Below are 19,983 nucleotides of genomic sequence, written 5' to 3'. Positions count from 1 at the left end.
GCATTAGTAACCGGGACATAAAAGTGCCATTTTCTCTTGTGCCCGGGAGGCCAGGCAGACATCACAGGGATTGCGGTGAACTTCGAAAGAGCGATCCCGAAAGTCGCGTGCAGAACGTGTGCACAGAGGGAGCCGGAGAGAAAGGAGACAGGAAAATCGCGGAGACAGAAATAAAATCCCTCGTCGGTCCCGGGCTACTTTGTTTACGCGGCCCTTTGTCGAACGGCATTCGATCGTTTAAACGTTACAATTATTTTCCTCGAGGAACGTTTCCCAGCCGATAATTACTCGGCGCGTAATACCGATTGTGTCCCCCCCATTCCTCGCCGCCGCGCACAATACAGTCGCCACTTTCATAATCGTCACTTTATCCCAACGGATCATTAACTCGCTCTTGTACAGCCGATTTCTGTTGCCATCAACAACGTTGCCTGGGTGGCCAATTATTTTTGCCGTTTCGCGGCGCGAGAACAGTCGTGTTCAGCGAAACTCCACGGCGGCGAGCGTGTGTTTCTAATTAAGCGCATGCCTACACCACCACCCCCACAGCTCCGCTAATTTACCTGGATAAAAACGATAGAATCTAGTCTGTGCCGGTGCTCAAGAGCCTGCCACGAGACGCGAGGAAACGGGTAGCGTACGTGTACGTTGCATTTGCGTAACGGAATTTCAATTAATGATCCGCGCACGTCAGGCCACCGCGAGCCATTTCAATGGGTGCTTTCAGAGCACCCTGCCACCAAAGTGACAGCCCGTGGTCCCTTCTCCTCGCACTCCAATTCTTCCGCCATTCTCTGCCCGTCTCGCAAGGCTACTTCTCGGTCGAAGTGACACCTACACCTCCATTCCGATCCTTTTCGTTCCCGTCGAAATTCCAAGGCGCCTCGAAAGTCTGACACAGCGAAATAGCCGTCCTCTAAATTTTCCCTCGAACATTGCGCGATTTTCCGCGAGGCAAGTTCTCCAAGTTGCTACGGTTCAAACGGAAACACCAATACGAGAAAGGGATGTTCGGAAGGTACTCGGTTGCCTCCTGAACCATGAATCGTAATCGCGAGGCTTCACAAGATCCTCGAGAAGGGAAGATGAGGAAGAAAAAGGGTTAAACTTGTGGGTCGCGCACTTTCGGAGCTCCTCGGAGCGCAAAAAGTCGTGCGTGCGTTCGTGGAAACATAATCTATCGCGAGGGACGGCTGGGGGGTGAAGACGACTCGAAAAGGGTAAGTTCTTCAGGAGCCAAGCGGCGTGACGGATACTTCTACCCTCTCGTGGGATCCATTCTTCGAAATTCGTTGGTTCCACAACCGGGGCCGCTCCACCGGAACAAGTGCTTCGCGAAACTTTCGCGGAGATTTTTCATCGCGATGCGCGCCGTTAAGGAGGCGAAAAACGTAACGCGGCAGTTGCTCCGTCATTTTTTTGAGTCGGCCGACTAGCATCCCACGTGTTCTGTAATCCACGGAGATTACGTGACACACGGAGGACGTTGAGCAATCGGGGACTGCGCAGTCTGCGACCTGAATATTCAGACGAGTTGCTAAACAAAAACTTAATTAACGGCGAGGGTCGCGTGCCGCTCTTCCCACTGTCAATTGCCAGCAATTAGATAGCGATGAACTTTAAATTGACGCGCTGCAAATCTTGTTTCTCGAATTAGTGTCGCGACAGCAATGTTGCGCGAACGAAAGGAAGTTTGCTTCCCTTCGCGGAGGTGTGCACGCGCTTCGCCAACAGGATATTCAATTCATCGATAGACTAATTCTCTGGACGTGCGCCACGACCACGTTTCACTCTACTGTTTCAACTGCCATTTATTACCTCTTGTTCGATTCTCGAGGTCAGAAAGTGAGTCCACTCGTGCGTAAGTCACGCGAGAGAAGAAAAGGCGAGCAGGTGTGCCAGCTGAAAGCCCATCGGCTCACGCTGGAACAATCAGAGTATATCGACTCGTGATAGCGGCAATTCAACTGTCACGTCAGCCGAATTGGCGAGGCCTTCGACGAGCGATACCTCCAACACGCTTCGATCAACCGTGCCCCGCGCGCGTACAATGAGCTCATTAAGCCTGAATGCGACTCAATTATGCAGGACAATCGGCTCGAATTCTCTTCTGGGCGTCTTCGAACCGGCTGACCGAGTCGACGAAATATCCTCTCGAAACGCGACACCATCCAATGAGAAGAAGATCACGTGGAATTGAAGGATCGTGTCCACCGATCGTCGAGCAGATCGCAACCGATCGGGCTTCGATAAAATTCACAGGGACCAGGACGGGTCTCCTCTATAAAATGGGCCGGCTGCAAGATGTGGTGTATACAGATTTTCGCAAAGCCTTCGATTCTATAAGTCATACTGTTTTAATTGCAAAGTTGAAGTCTTTGGGAATTACTGGTAGCGTACTCTCGTGGATTACTAGCTTTTTATCGGACAGGATACAAATTGTTAACTTTAAAAGCTCTTACTCGTGAGAGATCAAAGTCACTTCGGGTGTCCCGCAGGGTTCGCACTTGGGTCCACTATTTTTTATACTTTTTATCAGTGATATCTGAGAAGTTTTCCTCTATTCTGAATTTAATTTTTATGCGGATGATCTCAAAGTTTATCACAGTATTAGTAATCCGCAATGTGCCCAATTAATCCAGAATGACCTCGTCCATCTGAGTGTACAGAGAAAGAGGATACCGAGAAGCGCCCCGCGAAAGAAGCCTCGCAGCGATCCGCCTCGCGCTCACCCCTCAGGATGGCCGGGGGAGGACAACAATCGAAGCAAGAAAAGGATACGGGGACACGCGCAATCTCTCGAGCGTGGCGCAACATTGTTGTCACGGATGCTTTGCTCTCCCGCGCGAAGAATAGACGGAGGAGCAGGATGCTGTTGGGTACGGATCATTATTTCTCGGCGTATAGCGTAGCAAGGCTGGGGACGTCGGGAAGACAATGCGCGTAGGCAAGTTGGTTAAAATATGCAGCCCCCGGCGTGCGTGGATTCGCACGTTTTGTGTGCCCCCGCGTGCGCGACGAGCGCGAGCCTCCCTTCGGCGCGGGGTGGAGCGAGGTCGCGAGGAATCGCGGAGGCTCGTGTCTCTGTGCAGGCTCGGCGTGTGTGCTCGCCAATAGACGCGGGAACGCGTGCACGGCGACGTGTATACACAGGTGAAAAGAAAAAAATCCTGTCGCTGGTCGACACGGCACGGCGAGACGAGGGCTCGGCGGGGGTGGAGGTCAGAGGAAAAGGAAGAAGGGGAGTCGAGCGAGAGAAAAAGGGGTGGCGAATACAAACTCCTGCATCGCGGCGGAGCCGCGGCACAATGGAGGCATCTGCTTAGCAAATTGCGAAAAATAATCACGTTTGCCCAGGATCCGTGTACGCCGGAGCGTAGGCATCTCGAAAGCTGTTGTATCCCGTAACACAATAACACCTACTCGAGGGCCGACAAATGCGTTCGCAGAGGGCCGAGCCGACTCTGGAAACGGATAAAGGAAAATACACTTGTGCAGACACCACCAGGGGTGAGGGCGGAGAGGAGGCGGTGGGGGGCGGCAGAGAAAAATGAAACGACGTATTCCAGCCGGTACATCGCGGAAACAATGTATCGCGTACGACGGTACGAAAGTTCGTGCTCGTGCATCCATCGTTCGTGACACGTCAGGCCACCCCCTCGCCGCCGTTGCGCGACGGCGACGGCGACAGCTAGGATATCTGTTTCTCGCCCTCTGCCCTGCCATCATCCCGTCGATGAACGGGCAACCCGTACTCTACGAGATATACCGGCTTCTTCCCAAGCTCGCGTTGCGGTCGACTCCACAATCCATTTCCGCGGCGGTAATTATTTTCACGGTGTATTAAGTTGGCGAGAAAGTTGCCGCGTTATTGAAATTATGGAGATCGACCGAGGCTTCCGCTCACGCAGCAGTTCGTCGGGGGAGATGATCGTTTCAAGACGGATTCACCAGCACTCGTTACCTGAGGCGAATGATTGCTTGCCGTGGGTATGCTTGTGTAAACGTTGACGATAGTACAATTTCCCTCCACTCCGGAAACTATCGGATACTCGAATAACTGCGCACCGACGTCGCCAGTTGCTGATGTCTTTTACAATATTGTAACAGTGAGATTTATTCGCATTTGACTCAATACGCGGTGGCCACTCGATCGATTAATTCCCTTCAATGGAACAGTTAACGAAGCAATCTGTGTCACGCTGTTCGCGCCATTTGTTGGGCGCTGCAAAACACGGACGATCCCGCGCGAGGGTAGAAAGATATCAGCCGGCAAAAAATATTTCCTTGTCCGCGAGCACGTTACCAGCACCGTCGGAAATTTATCGCCGATATTTCGTGCCCGCTGCAGCACCGTCGATCTGTCGATCCCTATTAATCACCGACGCAACGGCACGGGTACGTGCAGCACACCCATACCGAAACGCATGCGGGAGTTTCTCATCTCGCGACGTGGTCAACACATGCAACCAGTCCCTAGCTTCTCATGGATATCGCGTGTCGAAATGTATATACAGCGCACCATAGTGGAACCGTGAATTTCGCTGGATCGCATCCTTGCGCAATCGACGCGAGCCACGAAAATGATACCATTTTCTACTAGAAGAATGGTAGAATTGATAGAAGAAATGTAAGCTGCTGGTAAATTAGAAAAATGTAAAGCTTCTGGTCTATAATTTTTCCGCCTCCAACTGCTATGGTTTTTGGATATCTTTTAGCGAGCCGAAAAATAAGAAATAGATGTCTTTTTATTCTGTCCCGTTTGCAAGTTTAAAGGGTGAAACCATCCCTCAAAGTTCATAGGAAGAGTTCTCTCCGTGTGAGAAGAAAATGAGGATATCTGCTGGGCAGTGAATCCATGAATTATCAAAATCCTGTACAGTAGGTACACTACTTAAGGTGTTTCATATTATAGGGGTAAAATTTAAATATTAAATCTTTACTTTATATGAAATTTTTGAGAAATTTTTGAGTCCACTGGAACGACACCCAATTTACCATGACTTTTGGATCTGCTACATAGGATCAAGTCAACATCCACTCAAATCGAAAGAAAATTTTCTACAGCTACAGATTTTATCACAAAAAAAAGAAACAGATTAAAAAACTATTTTAAAATAAAATGTAATGTTTCGCTTTGCACAAATTTTGTATTAAATAAATAAATACATCAATTATATTCAATATCTGTTTTTTCATTGATACAAAGTTTGTAAAAATTAGACAGGAATGAACAATTAGTTAAAGATTGCTTGTGTTTTTGATAAATATTATCAACATTATTCCAAAAATATAAATTGCGTAATATTTTTTTCAATTTCTCGAGAATTCTTGAGAATTCTAATCTGATTTCTGATTTCTCCAGAAACAAAAAATATCGAGAAATCAGGAACACTAGTTTCAGCAACACTTTACACTGTAACGTTAGGGCTATAACACTCCGCTTCTCATTTTTTATTAATATCTTAGATATTACTTGACATACAGGGGAACTGTTGTGTCTCAATGATGTCAGATAAGTAAGTAACATTTCCGTATAAGAGTTTTTGTCGTAACTGTAATAGTTCCTGCGTAATCATATTCCAAAGTCAAAGTGTTACTGCCGTCCCAGACGTACCCTAGTGATAAAACTGTGCAACCCCTAAATATTATTAAATTTGTCTAAAATTTTGCATACACATCACTTAGATGAATAGAACCAACGGGGGGGGGGGTGAGCAAAGTTACATGAAAATAGCACCTTCGAAAAATTGAAACACCCTAAGGTACACTAATCGACTTTGATCACAATTATGGGACCACAGCAAACACACCACAGCCATATTTACCCCGGCGTGTGTGATTTAATCGATGTTTGTTTAGATGTATAAACGAGCCATGTATCAATTCCATGGTGAAGCGCGAGAGGCAGGCGGACTTTATAAATTCGGGACAAATTAGTTTATCTTTGGGCGGTGTTTAGTAGACACTAAAAAGCAGTTGGGGCCACCCAGATGCGAACGGGTCGCGCTAAAAATACGAGCCGTTTCTCATAGCGACACCCTCGCGCCATCGCCCTCGTTACTCTTCCTCTTCCGTCGCTTTTTAAAATCGGGCACCGCGGCTAAACCGCGGAGCGATGTTTTGACGGCCGTCCATTTATTATAAATCCACGGCAGGACACGAGTCCGCTCGAAAGCGACATTTTTGTAAAACCCCTACCGACAGACAATACCGGCCTCTATACCGGTCTCTATTAATTTTCGATAAACCTCCGCGCGCCCGCCGCCAGAATGGCGAATTTTCGAAACCGGGTTTCGGTGAATTTTTTACAGGGACAAGCAGTGCACGCTGCGATCCGTCGGGAGGGTGCCACCCCGCGTTCGCTCTACGACGCATCCGGCTATATCGGCCGAAAAACTACGCACTAACGATGGAGAACACAAGGCAAAGGAGCAATTCACCGCCAGCGGGGGAAAAGTTACTCCCGGCGCTACGTGCCGCCCGTATTTTTTCCACGGGCGTATTTTTTTTGGTTTCAACGGCTCCAAGCTGCAGGCAGTGCGCGTAAAACTATGGCGGTTCGGAACGCGCGCGCTGAGGAACGCGAGTCCGGTGGAGGACTCGCGTACACGGGGAGAGGGTAGGTTTCAACGTCGTCGAATAAACATTTTAATAAACGCCCGACCGGCCAACAGCCATGGAAAACCCCTAGGGAAAAGGGATGAAAATACGCCCCTGGAATTGCACCGACTACCTCTACATCCCGCGCAGGTGGCATGGCTGTCGTTTTAATCGTATCTGCACGAAGGGCCACGATTAATTCCGATCCTCCCACGGACGCGATATTTTACGCTCGGCTCTAGAAGAAGACGAGAAAATAAACGCAGCTTCGTGCTCGAGCTTACACGGGCCGCGATGCGTTTCGGAGCAGATGTTCGCACGCTGATACGCTCCTCGCGTGATCCCCAATCGGCTCGGATCTTATCCATTACCCAAGATGTCGCGATGTATCTAATATCTAAATACCGCGATCATGATTGATGTTGTTTGCCGTGGAAACAGGGGTGGCGCGCCCCGCTCGAGTCTCTTTATCCTCCGCGTCGATGGATTCTGGCGAAAATCGGGAGACAAAGAGGAATCGATCGGCGGAGCGTACGAGCCAGGCTGTTCGACCCACGGAGCCAGGATAAGTGGGACATATGGCAGGCAAATACGAACGGAGCAAAAACAAATAGGTGTCTCTTCCCCAGCCCTCCCGACTAGATCTTTCGGCTCCCCCCTTTAACGACGCGGTCGCAGTACACGCGACAATGGCGGGGTTAATGAAAGACGTAGGTGCTAGTTATGGATGCCATAACTCAAATGATGGGGCGCCGTAGCACCGCCGAAATCAGCCTGTACACCGTGCACTCTCTATTTCGAACTTCCATCCCCCTCTGTGTACACGCGTGTATGACTTCTGACTCACAGCCAGTTGGGGGTCCACGGGGGTGCGAAAAATAGAGAACCGGGGTGGCCTGGCACAAAGGCGAGGAGGCATCTCTCTGGTTCGAGTGGAGGAAGAATTGCTAATCGCGCGAGCCGCGTCGCTCGCGGGCATATTCGCTGGGATAATGAAAAATGGCGCACCAGGGCAACCCGGTAGGAGAAACATCATTTGCGCCCTTTCGCGTTCAATTGTGACTCTTCTGGCGTTCGCGTCTTTCACGATCCACGTCCACTGAGCTTGTCGATTATTTGAAGAAACTAACGCCACTAACGCCCACGTCCTTTTTTTTTGTTAAAGATGTGTCTTGTGATCGCGCAATTAGTCGACATTCAAGGAGAACGCCGTGCCCACTGCCATTTAGGAGGCGCGCGAGGTATCTCAGAGCGACGCGCACCGAGCATCTTAATTTAATTAATTAACGGGACGCCGGAAGTAGGCAGGTTTCTTCTTCAACTTCTTCTTTGTTATATTCGTCGCCGCTCCGCCCACGGAGCAGTCTCGCTGCAATTCCTGCTAATGAAGACCCACGCGTTCTGGAGCTCAAACAATAAACAGTACCACTTAACTCAAAGGACGCAACAGACACCACCACCGCCCACCCGACCCAACCCCCTGTTGCCTCCCGCCGTCTCCTTCCGTTTCTCTTCGCGGCCTGAGCTTAAGGTGGCCTTCTTGCAACAACAACTACCCCCGCATGCATTTCCATGGGGTGGCTGCAGTTCGCGGGCCAGACAGCTGGGTCTAGGCTGAAAGAAAGACACGCACATTTTTCCGTTTCCGCTGCCTTCTACAATATTTCACGGCCGTTTGTTTCGACGTTCTTGCACAATGCACAGCCGGCGTCGGCTTCGCGGACGGAGTAAGAATTAGAAATGCTCGCTTAACCATCCAGCGTCTTTCTTAAAAGCTCGACTTAATTAGGAAGCGTTCGCGTCTTTTCGGTGTGACGCGTCAGAATCTGAGTGTCGAAACGAAATCAGGCTCTCCGCGACTGCTCCCGCGAGGATAATGAATCGGTCGCGACACGGGATACCAATCTCGAGCGTCTCTCGCCTGTCTAGTACAGTGAAATTAGGATCTGTCTTCGGAATAAATCCCACCAAGCTAAATTTTGCTATGAGCCAGCATCGTCTTGAGCGTGTTTCGCGTTGATGTTGGCAGCTTCCAATTTTTGAGACAGCATAGCAATAAACCTACTCTTGTTCTTTCTATTCGCCCTACACGTGCTACATCCATTGATGCTGACGTTCTCATTACTCCTACGAAAAAAACTCGTAGGACCTTTTTTGTAGAGAATTTCCTAGGCTATAATTTGTATAATAACCATTTTTGTCGGAAAACTGCTAGATAACGAGATATTCGCGAAAAACAGTTGTTTCTTCAACCCTCTGTACAATTTTTAGCGGCGGTCGGATCGATGGGGATTTTTGACATATTGTTTAAAACTACCAAATAAAGGCTCATACCAAAATTTAACTTGCTGGGATTTATTCCGTAGATTGAGCAGATTTCCGTTTAATTTCACTGGACTATGTCGGGCGAATGAAGAAAGCCCGATCAAAAGAAGAGGCGCGAGGGGATTAAAAGAAACAAGCCTTTGAATCCTCTCAACAGGTTCCACGTGGACAGATCATGGACTTCTTCGCGTCAAGAGCGTCTAATCGCATTTCTGTCAGTCCTCGACCATTAAACGGAGTTCCCTTCTCGCATCGTTTTCGCCACGCGCATGTGCCAGTTTAACTCGTTTGCCCGTTGCTCAGTTACTTTCTTTATCATCGTCCGTGAATCAGGCGCCAAGTCGGACGGTGCTCCCCCCGTCTCCCGACGGTATCGAGTGTCTCGTAATTGCTCTATCAAAAGGAACTAACCGTGCCTCTATGTCTTCCTTCCACGACGCTCGATGTCTTTTACGATCCGTGTAAAACGATCGAGGGTACAACGGGAAAGCAATTTTCAGGCATTCGGCTTAGGGGTGAAGGCGCCATTTAAACCTTTGCCCTGACGCGCTCCCGCTTAGTTCCGCTCCAATTCTGATTCTAGTTTCGCGGTCTTTCAGCCAACAGAAATGGGAGCAGCGTTCTTCGTAATCTCTCCACGGCGTCAAGTGTCGAATGACACATATCTATTACGCCCTCGACTTTTCTGATCACTGCACCGCAGGGTAGCGAGGACCCCCTGCATAGAGATCAGGATGCCATGAGCCCGCGTTGCATTTAATCACGATCTCGGTCATTACCTGATCGCGTTATGACTCCATAGTCGGCCACGAGAATCGCGTGCACGCACGCGCGAACGCAGCGGGCCCCGGTCGTATAAATTTTAAAGGAGACACGTTTCTGCTTAACGTCTGCGATCGCCGCTGTAACGCATCGAGACACCGCCGACACCCTCGTTTCCTCCACGTCGAAGAAAGCGTTTTCATGGCCCTCGGCGTTTATTAAGAGATAAACTCGGGATAATTTAATCACAACGCTTCCCAGCCAACTCCCGTAACTCATTTGCGTGACACTTGGATATATGTAGCTATGTATTCCTTGCGATGAAAAACGAGCGCTAATTTATGCCCCGCGTGAGCACCGGCCTTTCGTTCATTGGATGACTGATCTACTGGCTCTGAAGGGGCTGCTTCTCTCTGTGCTTAATGACTGGGAATGGAAAATTAAGACAGATCAGGGTTGTAGATATATACTACGCCTGAACTCGATGTACTAAGCACGACTTTAGACAAAAGAAACTAGAAACGTCTACAAAGTTGTTCTGTAAAAATCCTAAGCAACGCAGGATTCGCGAAGAACGCTCGAGCGTGCAGGGATATTGCCGGTTCCCGGGCAATATTGTTCCGGAATTAGACACGCTCCGGGAGATCCCGATGCAGTCTGACAGAAATCTGTCTGGCCATCTGGCAGGTATTATTAGATAGATGCCAGGAGCATCCTGGGGCTAATCAAGAGGATCTACTATTTGATTAACCAATAACGGAGGCAGGAGCAGGATGTGCAGGCGCGGCCACTCGCCGATTCCAGACACTCACGGTCTCCCTCTATCTCTCGGGCGATGGTAATTCCCGTGGATGCAGCTGTCCGAGCACCCCCGATCGAGGAGCTCGGAAAAATCGGGAGAGGCTGAACGAGCCGCAGACGCGTACGCGAGGCGAATGAAAAACTCTTATCCCGGCGTGACGAGGATTACCGCGTGAAGGCAAACGAACGGGACGGAGGAATAGTGGCCCACGGGTTATAACCGATGACGATCGGTGAACCCGCGAGTACACCCACCATTATTTTCCTTCGTTAGATATTAACTCCGAAATAATCCCGGATAAGTGGGAAATATCTCCTCCATTCCCCGCGCTGACTGAAAAGTAATAAAACTGGATTACGCGGGCGAATCCACGGAGCCCTTCCGCGAAGCCGAATCTCGTCCCACGCAGAGGCGGGAAAATGGATTTTATGGTGCGCCCTCGTCGTGGGGGTTCGGACAAGAACGGCTGACTCGCTCACTGACTGACTGACTGACTGATATCGAGCATTCTATCGATCCGTTTCGAGCCGCGTGCACGCTCTCCGGCCAGCCCGACCGGGGTAATAATAAACAGTTTATCTGTCTGTCGAGTCTAAGCGGATTATCGGCGCTCCCCCATCCTGTAACGCGAGACGTTCGATAGGCAAGACGCGACCCTTATCTCCTATCATCGCCTCCCATTCCCTTCTCGCCTTTCCCCCCTCGTTACCCCGCTTCTTCTGCCCTACGCTCTCCTCCTATCGTACGTGTCAGCTGCCCTGCGAATATTCGTCACGTAGCGACGACACGCACGAATTCTGAATATTCATAAGCGACACCTCCACGCTCCTACGCCACCCTCCCGCAATCAATGACCTCCCAACCACCCGTCCATCTTTTCCGTTTGTCGGATCGTTTGAAAAGGACTCGCGAAGGAGTCGTCCTGACGAGAGCCACCGCCTCGCCAGTGATACGTGTTCCCAACGATCTGTCCGCAGTGCCGTCGACAGTTTCGTGCCGCGCAGAGGGGGTGTAAAAACGAAGGGGACGCAGACGGGGGGCGAAGGAAGTCGTCGATGTCGCGATTACCGTGGAGGGAAAAAAGCAGGGTTGTCGGGATCAACGAACACGGAACGGGGGGAACCGAACGGGTGGAAATTCGCGATTAAAATCCCAGCGGTGGCATTACGGTGGAAACGGGAAGAGGAACGTGGCTCCGAGGGTGCCGGCGCGGCGGTCTCATGTGTTCGAACGTTGGTCGCGTTTAAACCTCCATCTGCATTTAAATTGGCCCCCATGCCGATTCGCGGGCCTCTACACGCTGCCCGTGTTTTCCTACGCACCGCGGCTTCGACCGTTTTGTTGTCCTTTCGCCCCCGACTCCTAAGCCACTCCATTACCTTCGATACCCTGCCCATTTCCTTGGGCTTAATTAATTATTCATTTATTCGCGGCTCACTTTTAACTAGGCGCCCGGAGAGCAACAACCCCGCGCGGCCGTGCGTTTAATTAATAATATTTTAACGAGAAGCGGCCGTAAGCGGCGCATAAGCAGGGAGGAAGAACCGCGGCGCAGTAATTTACGAAAAATAGCCACCGACCGTGGGAATCTTTCGTGAATTAACGGCACAACAGGTAATAATACGGATAATCGGCCGGTTCGTTTAACGAACCACCGAAACTGCATAATTAATCGTCGTTCCCCGAAAACGACGATAACGCGCCGGAGCTAATGAAGGGGATTCGGTACATTCTGTCAAACAAGTACCGGGAATCGCACCATCTCACAAAGCTATTATTGCGAACGAAATTCTGGCCAAAAACTCGAGAAATCTTATCGAGCAGCCACCGTATTCCCCTGATATGGCTCCGGCCGACTTTTTTCTTTTTCCAAAACTGAAATCACCACTTCGAGGCACCCGTTTTCAGTCGATAGATGACATAAGAGAGAATTCGCGGCGAGTACTGAAGTTGATTCCAATAAATGCGTTGAAAAAATGTTTTGATGATTGGGTTCTTAGTTGGCATAAGTGTATTATTGTTTCATTGACCAATTCCCGGTACTTTTTCGACAGAATGTAGGTATTTCGGCTCGCACGCGGAGCCAAAAATCTCGCGGCTGTCGGGCACCGTGGCCGATAATGGACGATTAACGTAGCGAATGTTTCCAGGCACGCTTCGGAGTCTCGCTTTCATTCGGTGGAAATGAAAAAGAAGCGCTCATTGTCGTGCCTCGAGTGCATCGTGGAGCATCGGGGGAAAGGTTACCTCGCCCAACAAAGCGGCAAAATTAATAAATACAAATCGTTGCCCGCGTAACGGGGCTCGAGGGCGTCCAATCCTGGCCTACATCCAGTTCCGCGGGACCCTTCGGAGTTCATAAAGGAAACTCATCGCAGAAAGGACCCAGCCTCGAGCTGTCGTTCAAACAGATCGTTAAGCAGTTCAACTTCAGAGATCCTCTCCTTTCAAACCGGATACACCCGCCCCGGGGATAAATTACTAGGCATTTTTTTCAAAGCGAGAGCTCGTTAACCTAGTCCAGGCACAAATTGCTCGAGCAACATACATAGGTCTACGATATTTCCAGCGAAACGTAGCGACCGTTTGAAATATCGAGCGTACCAGGAACAGTACCTTACTGATATGCAGAGGCGTGTGCGAGGTGGAGGCGGAGAGAGAGAGGCTTGATTACCCCGAATCGAGGAGCGTTATTATTGCTCTCGTGCCTGGCAAGAAGCACTCGGCCCGGGCGTATCGGGTGATGAGCAGGCTGGAAAGGATGAAGAGGAAGCCGAACAAGGTGACGAGAACTTAAGTCGAGCGACCGGCGGACTCGGAGAGGGAGGGGAGGGGGCAGGATGATTACAGAGATCAAAGCAAGCAATCACTAGACAACGAGAGAGGAGACTGCTGAAACGAGGGTAGAACTGCTGTGTGGTTGGAATTCGTGACAGTGTCTCGTGTGCCCTCCAACCCCTGCTACCTACACCTGCGCGTCTCAACTCTCGCCAGCCGGTCACTAAACATTAACCTCGTCCAGCCCATGTGACAGTGACTCGTCATCAGAAACCTCTCTCCCCCACCCTGTCCGTTGTTGCAGCGTCGTCGGCGGTGTCGGTGTCGTCCTCGCTCGTTCCGCATACACACGGCCTCCCTTCGGGGCAATTCAAGCACACCCTTGAGACGCTACGTAACTTGCGCCGAAGAGTTCTTCCGCGCCTTTTTCACCCCTTCGGCCCTCTAGTGCGTTCGTTCCCGTCTGTCGACCGTGCTCCACATTCCCCGGCCGACTTAACGTTCCAGGGAGTGGACGTCGGGGAACAGGGGAGTTCAGGAACCCTTTGAAAATGGGGAAAAGGAGGAGAAGCGAAGGGCGCGGTTAGAATGGCTCGCGAGTCGCGGCAAGTTTCGCGCGTCTTCTAAATGGAATCCCGCGGAGGATCGGCAGCCTCGGTCGCCGCAGTCGTTAGGAAAAAGATCGGGGTAACGAGGTGCAATCCGTGAAAGGGGCGAGCGAACGAGCCGTTGATGTATTACGTTTAACTTTCGCGACGTTTTAATTGGCCAAAAGTACGGCAAAGATGTTTTTTCTCCGTGGAAACGGAGCCGACACAGACGACTTCTCCGGTCGTTCCCGCGACTTCAGGTATCTCGCGCCGGGGGACGACGTTTGATCAAAGCCGAAGAAATAAGCGCGTTTTCTCGGATTTTCCTACGGTTGGAGGGCAGGGTGGAGATCGAGTGGGGGGGGGGCGACGGTAGATGGAGATATTCGCAAAGAAACGAACGTAACGAAGAAGGAGAGACGCGGGAAACTTAAGAAGACCAAAAGGGTACACCGGGGCTCCAGTGAATAACGAGAAAATGAGAGGGAGAGAAAAGTACAAACTCTCCGGGCTCTCTTAGCCGGCGGAAAGCTCGAAACATAACGAATACAAACAGCGAAAGATAAATTCCAAGAATGCTTGTTGCCGGGGAACACCCTTAAGCCGCGGATTGGAGCGGACTCCCGTCCGGCTCGGCGCGATGCTCTCCAAATCCGACATTTTAATATTAAATTCCGAGGGTGTATCACACTCGCCCGCTGATTTCCCCAGACGTCACTCGCCCTTGGAGGAAAAGCTCGGTTTCCGCGGGCGACGCTGGAAAAAAGCATCGGTACGCGTGGGGATTTAAAAGCCGCTGGAAACGTCGCAATCCTCCACTTTGCTGGCTGAATAAATCTCGGGCGTAGGTGTACCCACGGGTCTGTGCAGAGGCTGTTCCAGAGGCGCGGTTGCAACTGTCACTGGTTAATACAATCGATCGAAAGAGACGGCGAAGTCTCGACGAATGAAATGACTCGTGTCTCGCGGTTACATATTCATCGTTTTAGATCGGCGCGCAGCTTTCGACCTCCGCTAACCAAGCGAATCCACGCTCTTGGTTCTGTAACACCCTGTACAGTGTTACACGGTACCTCGGTAGGAAGTAAGACCTTCATCAACCTGCGAATCACCGTGTCCTCCATTATCCTCGCCGTGTTTTCTCTCGCGTAGCGAATCAAACTTATCGCGCGGCCCGTCTATATTTATAGCCGAATGTTTCTCTCTGCCGGGGCGGGAATGGGTGGCGATAAATTACGCGCAACAAAGGGGAGCGCCGAATTAGCGGGACACTTGTCGAGACGTCCGGTCGACTACGCCGCGCGGCGTTACTGTATTTCAAAAGTAGATCCTTGCGCTGCCGAGCCCGTCAGGCTGGTCCACGCAGAAATTACGACGTTCGACGAAGGCGTTTGTAACGTTCTAAGCGTATTCCGACCGCTACGCACGCTGTATCTGCGTGTAAGTACCTGTTGGAGGGCTCGCGAGCGCGACACTGCGCACCCACGGCAGACGTGCATACGAACGTTCCTACGCATAGGTTTATAAGCGCGCGAAACACGACGAGGCATTAACTCATGCCTCGTTAAATCGTGCCGGTAACGCTCGCCAGGAACGATGGAGGCGAGCAAGAGGGAACACCGCCGAGCGGAGGAGACACGTGGGATCGAGGGGGGACACAGCCAGGAATCGATCCGGTGCGTCTGCATTTCAAATGGAGAATAAAGTCGAGTCAATCGACTCGTTCCTGCGAATCATGCGACCGGTAACGCGGTCGTTTCGATAAACGCCGCTATAATGACGACACCTGTGCGCCAATAGCTCCAGGCGCTCCAATCGCGCCGGACGAAACGACGTCTGCTGGTCGCTCGCAGGATCCAGGCGACGATCCCCCGCTGCTAACCCTCGAAATCGAAAGGACAGCTTTCGTTACGATTAAACCCCATAGTCGCGTCAGCTACAAAGTAGGCCTTTATTGCCACTAAAACACCACGATATTCTCGCGCCCTTCTCGGCTGTAGAGCCCGATAAATTCCTCGGTATCGTCTGTCGCGCTCGGAACGTCCCTGCCTTCGTTATCTCCTCGCGATGTCCGAGCGCGTGCAATTTACGAGCGGCGAACGAACGCCTGCCGAGTATCGCCCGACCATTCCGGCGGGATATTCGAAATCCGGACGATTCGAAGCGGGTCGGATGATCCCATTGTGACGACGAAATAAGGAACTCGGGGACAATTTCAGAGAGCGAGAGAGAGAGAGAGAGAGAGAGAGAGAGAGAGAGAGAGAGCAGCGATCACTGACAAAGCGACTAAAACCCATGGGGATTTCCTTGGCTTCGGGAACGAACGAATATGAAATATTGATGACTGACGGTTGCGTGGCGGATAGTTCACCCCGTTCATTTGTCGGCGATGACGACTTGGACGTATCGTCGCATAAATATGCATCCGCCACCGCGTTCCGAACGTATTCCCGCGGCGTGACGATCGTCGAATCGCGCGCGCGATAACGTCCCGTCGCGCCGCACGCTCCATATGTCCGACGGACGTGATCGAATTTCAAATTCGTAGAAATGTTTTGGATACGCGGCTGGAATGATTCGCGACGCGGGGAAAAAAGGAATGAGCCGATCGGCGATGGTGATTCGCCGGATTACGCCAGTCGATGGATGACTCTCGATCCAACTAACGCCGCGTCGTTATTTCTCCGTTTCGGAGCCTTTACTCTCATCTTGATATGCTACTGGCGATAGTTCCTTGCAGGATAATGATGTATTTCTCGGCGTAGAGTAACACCACGAACGGAACGGATTTTTGAAAAAGGCGCGATAAGAACGTCGCGCGCGAGGACGATTTTTTTCCAAGTTTAAAAAAAATGCGAAAAAATTATTCTACTGTGAAATCCATACCCTTTTCTCTGTAGTATTGTATACAAAGACTGCAAAAAAGGACAACCAAATGCAAATGAGCGAACAATCGTTGAAAATTGTTCAACACCGTCACAAAATACGAGCTCTCAGGTATAAAAAGCCTCAGCGAGATACAAACGTGCAAGAAAAATGATACGAACTGCACAATCACGATGAGAACAGACATTGCAAGAAGAAGAAGATCCAACGTATGGAGCAGGAGCGTTTTAGTTACTACGTCAAAACAAAAAAATTTATAACTCGGACAAAAATGAAGTTTTCGAGTTGAATTTTTTCGCAGTCTTTGAAGGTATAAAGTACTACAGAGACAAGGGTGTGGATTTTACAATCGAATAATTTTTTCGGATTTTTTGTTTAAATTTGGAAAAAAATCGTCACTGCATTAACGCTTACATAATTCATTTCAGCGTAAAAAATAATATGGAAACACATATTTACAAATTTTTATCTGCAAAATAACTGGTAGTTCATTTTCACCTGAGTGACCCCCCTTAAGGCGTCTATCGAGGAGGAAAAATGAAAAATAACGACGCCGTCGCCGCCAACGACTGCGACGGCGACGGCGACGAGGACGACGAGTACGGTACTAATTGAGTGAAACGGAAACGGTTGAAAAACTTCACGGCGGAGGTGTCGCTGGTGAATCGTTAAGCTGTATTTAAGTCGTCGAGTCGTCTCGAGCGTGCGCCATCCCCCCGGCTAATTGTTATTCGCGAAACATCCGCGATGTTGTCTGCTCGGCTGATCGGACCGTGAATAATAATAACAGTGCATGCTTTTATTCCTCTGTCGCGGCTGCACGCGTGTGCGCGAGTTAAATTTACACGTCCCCGACTATCGGGCGAAGGGAACCCATGCGTTTTGCGGTCAGAAGCGGAGGATTCGTTAATGGAATTACGCGCCCATTGATTCCTCGCGCGTAAACATCGGGGCGCGCTTCCCCTTTAATTGCGAAACTCTTGCTCCGTAGAGAAGTTTGCGCTGCGATAATGGTGCGTCAGGTGTGCGCGCGATTTCGTCAAGATACTCAAAGTTCCGCAAGCCGAATCTCGCCTCACTTTCCGGCCATTTATCCAACGATAATACGCACGGGGCTCTGGAATAATAAAACTTTCAACGGCGGCCCATTGTAGAGCGGGGCTCCGACCGAAAGTTGCCGGATTAGGCGCAAGAAGAAGCTACAGAATAGGAAGCCCCCGGTGGGTGCACGGAAGTTCGACGCGCTGAAAAGACAAAACGGAGCCATGGAATGGCCGCGTCTGGCCCGTGGCTCCTTGACTGTGTGCACCGACTCCGACTTACGACGCGACGGAGGAATTACCGTTGCACCACTGCGTCCATTACTCGGATCCATCTTTCATCTCTAATCTCTGCCGAGACCTTGCCGTTTCTTCGCTCATTTCTCTGTCTGCGCGATCCCATCGTCGGGATAGAGTCTGTCGCGGCTCCTCGAGCTGGCCCGCCACTGGCGACGTTCAAACGAGCCGCGAGTACTTGGACAATCAGTAGCCATCAGGCACGATTGCCTGTCGACCCTCGGCTGCCAAGAATAGCTCATCGTTCTCGATCACCGACCGAACGACACATGCACCTTTCTCTGGCTGTTGCCTAGCGATTGACGACCGGCGAGGCTGGTGTCGCGGACAGTTTGTGAAACGCCAATCCACTGGACCGTCCGGCAGGAGTGGATGCTCCAGCTCCTCGAGCCGCTCGGGGTGCCGATAGATCAGCCCCCGATTACATCACGCGCATGTCCACCCACGTGCACACACGGCCAGGAGCAGCGGGCACAAAGCCATTAGAGAATCGAGTTGTATGTATCGAGAAGCAAGAGGGAACGAGGGGGACGGGGAGAGAAAGAGTCGCCCGTAGGTGCACGCGTGAAAGGGAGAGTAAGGACCTCGGTGTGGCGCCATATGGCTGCTCGGCTCCTTTATCCGCGAACCTATGGGGTACTCACAAGTACCTGTGTACCCGCGTATACCCCTCTATGGCCTGGCTCTCCATGGGGCGCGCACACACACGCGGATAACCGGGAATCCGCTCTCCAACGGCCGCAGAGCGCCATGAATGCATGGATTACCCATTGTTAAACGAGCGCACGCCTGTCGAACGGATCCTCGCATACCTACGCACGTGCCTAATTAGATAGCAAGTGATCCGATCGTCACGCCGCGGATCCACCGATTTTACGCCCAGCGCGCTCCGTTATTTCCCTTATCGTTCCGTCGACTTGCCGCGATCTTCGAGAAAAGGACCACGGCGCGTTAGCCTATATCCCTTCCGCCCACGATACCCCATCGGTCGGAAATTCATTGAAATCCAACGATCAGAGGTTTCTGGTTAGCTACCGATCCAGTGGTACAGTTTCAAGGGAGGAAAAGTCGTGGAACAGGTTCGAAAAAAAATCCTCGGCTACCTTTTTACAATTTTTGCACACAGCGCGGTGGCTGATGGGATAGATGCTTAAGCTTTTGCGGCCTCGGGCCAGCCGTCAACAGCTGGCCTGTGCAAACACCTCGACAGGGGGATAGTTTTGGTCCCTTTATACTTTATACTCGCTCGGAGGGGCGTTCTCTCTTCCGCGTGCACTCGTGACACGTTGCGTTACAAGATACATAACACAAGGGTGCCGGGGGTTGGTTCCTAACCGGTCATCGATTTACGATTAAGAAAATATATGGCCGATCGATGCGCGCGAACGTTCGCGAAGCTCGACTCCTGACGCTGGCGAGCACCCGATCAATCCCGACGTGGACGATTTCACGAGACGGCCACCACCGCGACGACTGATTAAATTCTAGCTGGACGCGCGCGTGTAAAGTCTACCATCGCTCGATCGTGCGCATTTGCACGGTTTTGTAACCGTACACTCTTCCCCGTTCCCCGTGTAATCGGATATTCTGGTAAAATCTACCATGTTTGCCGTGAATTCTACGCGTGGACACTTTTATCGGGTCGACCGTGCCCCGCGGAAAACAGTTTAGTTGCGAGTACCTACATACACCCTCGAAAAAACGCGACGATAACGTTGCAACGCTCGTTGACCGGTTGAAATAAACACGCGCGCGTGTCCCTTGTTTCGCGATTAAATCGCCGGACGAGGATCAACGACGCGGCCAGACGTAGAATTTTTTTTTAATTTCCTCTTAGGATCGAGCCCGGCGTGGGCGCAAGTAAGAAGGAACGGGCGATTCGCCAGGGAACGGTCCTCTT

General features: G+C 51.0%; 1 protein-coding gene across 3 annotated transcripts in view; it reads right to left on the bottom strand.

Moving 5' to 3' along the window:
• Positions 1-19,983, bottom strand: part of LOC143371115 (uncharacterized) — a 297,394-nt gene that overhangs the window by 252,111 nt on the left and 25,300 nt on the right. The gene's annotated exons all lie outside the window — the stretch shown is intronic.

This window comes from Andrena cerasifolii, chromosome 7 (assembly GCF_050908995.1).
Source record: "Andrena cerasifolii isolate SP2316 chromosome 7, iyAndCera1_principal, whole genome shotgun sequence".
Classification (NCBI taxonomy): domain Eukaryota; kingdom Metazoa; phylum Arthropoda; class Insecta; order Hymenoptera; family Andrenidae; genus Andrena; species Andrena cerasifolii.
This window is presented reverse-complemented; position numbering and strand designations above follow the sequence as displayed.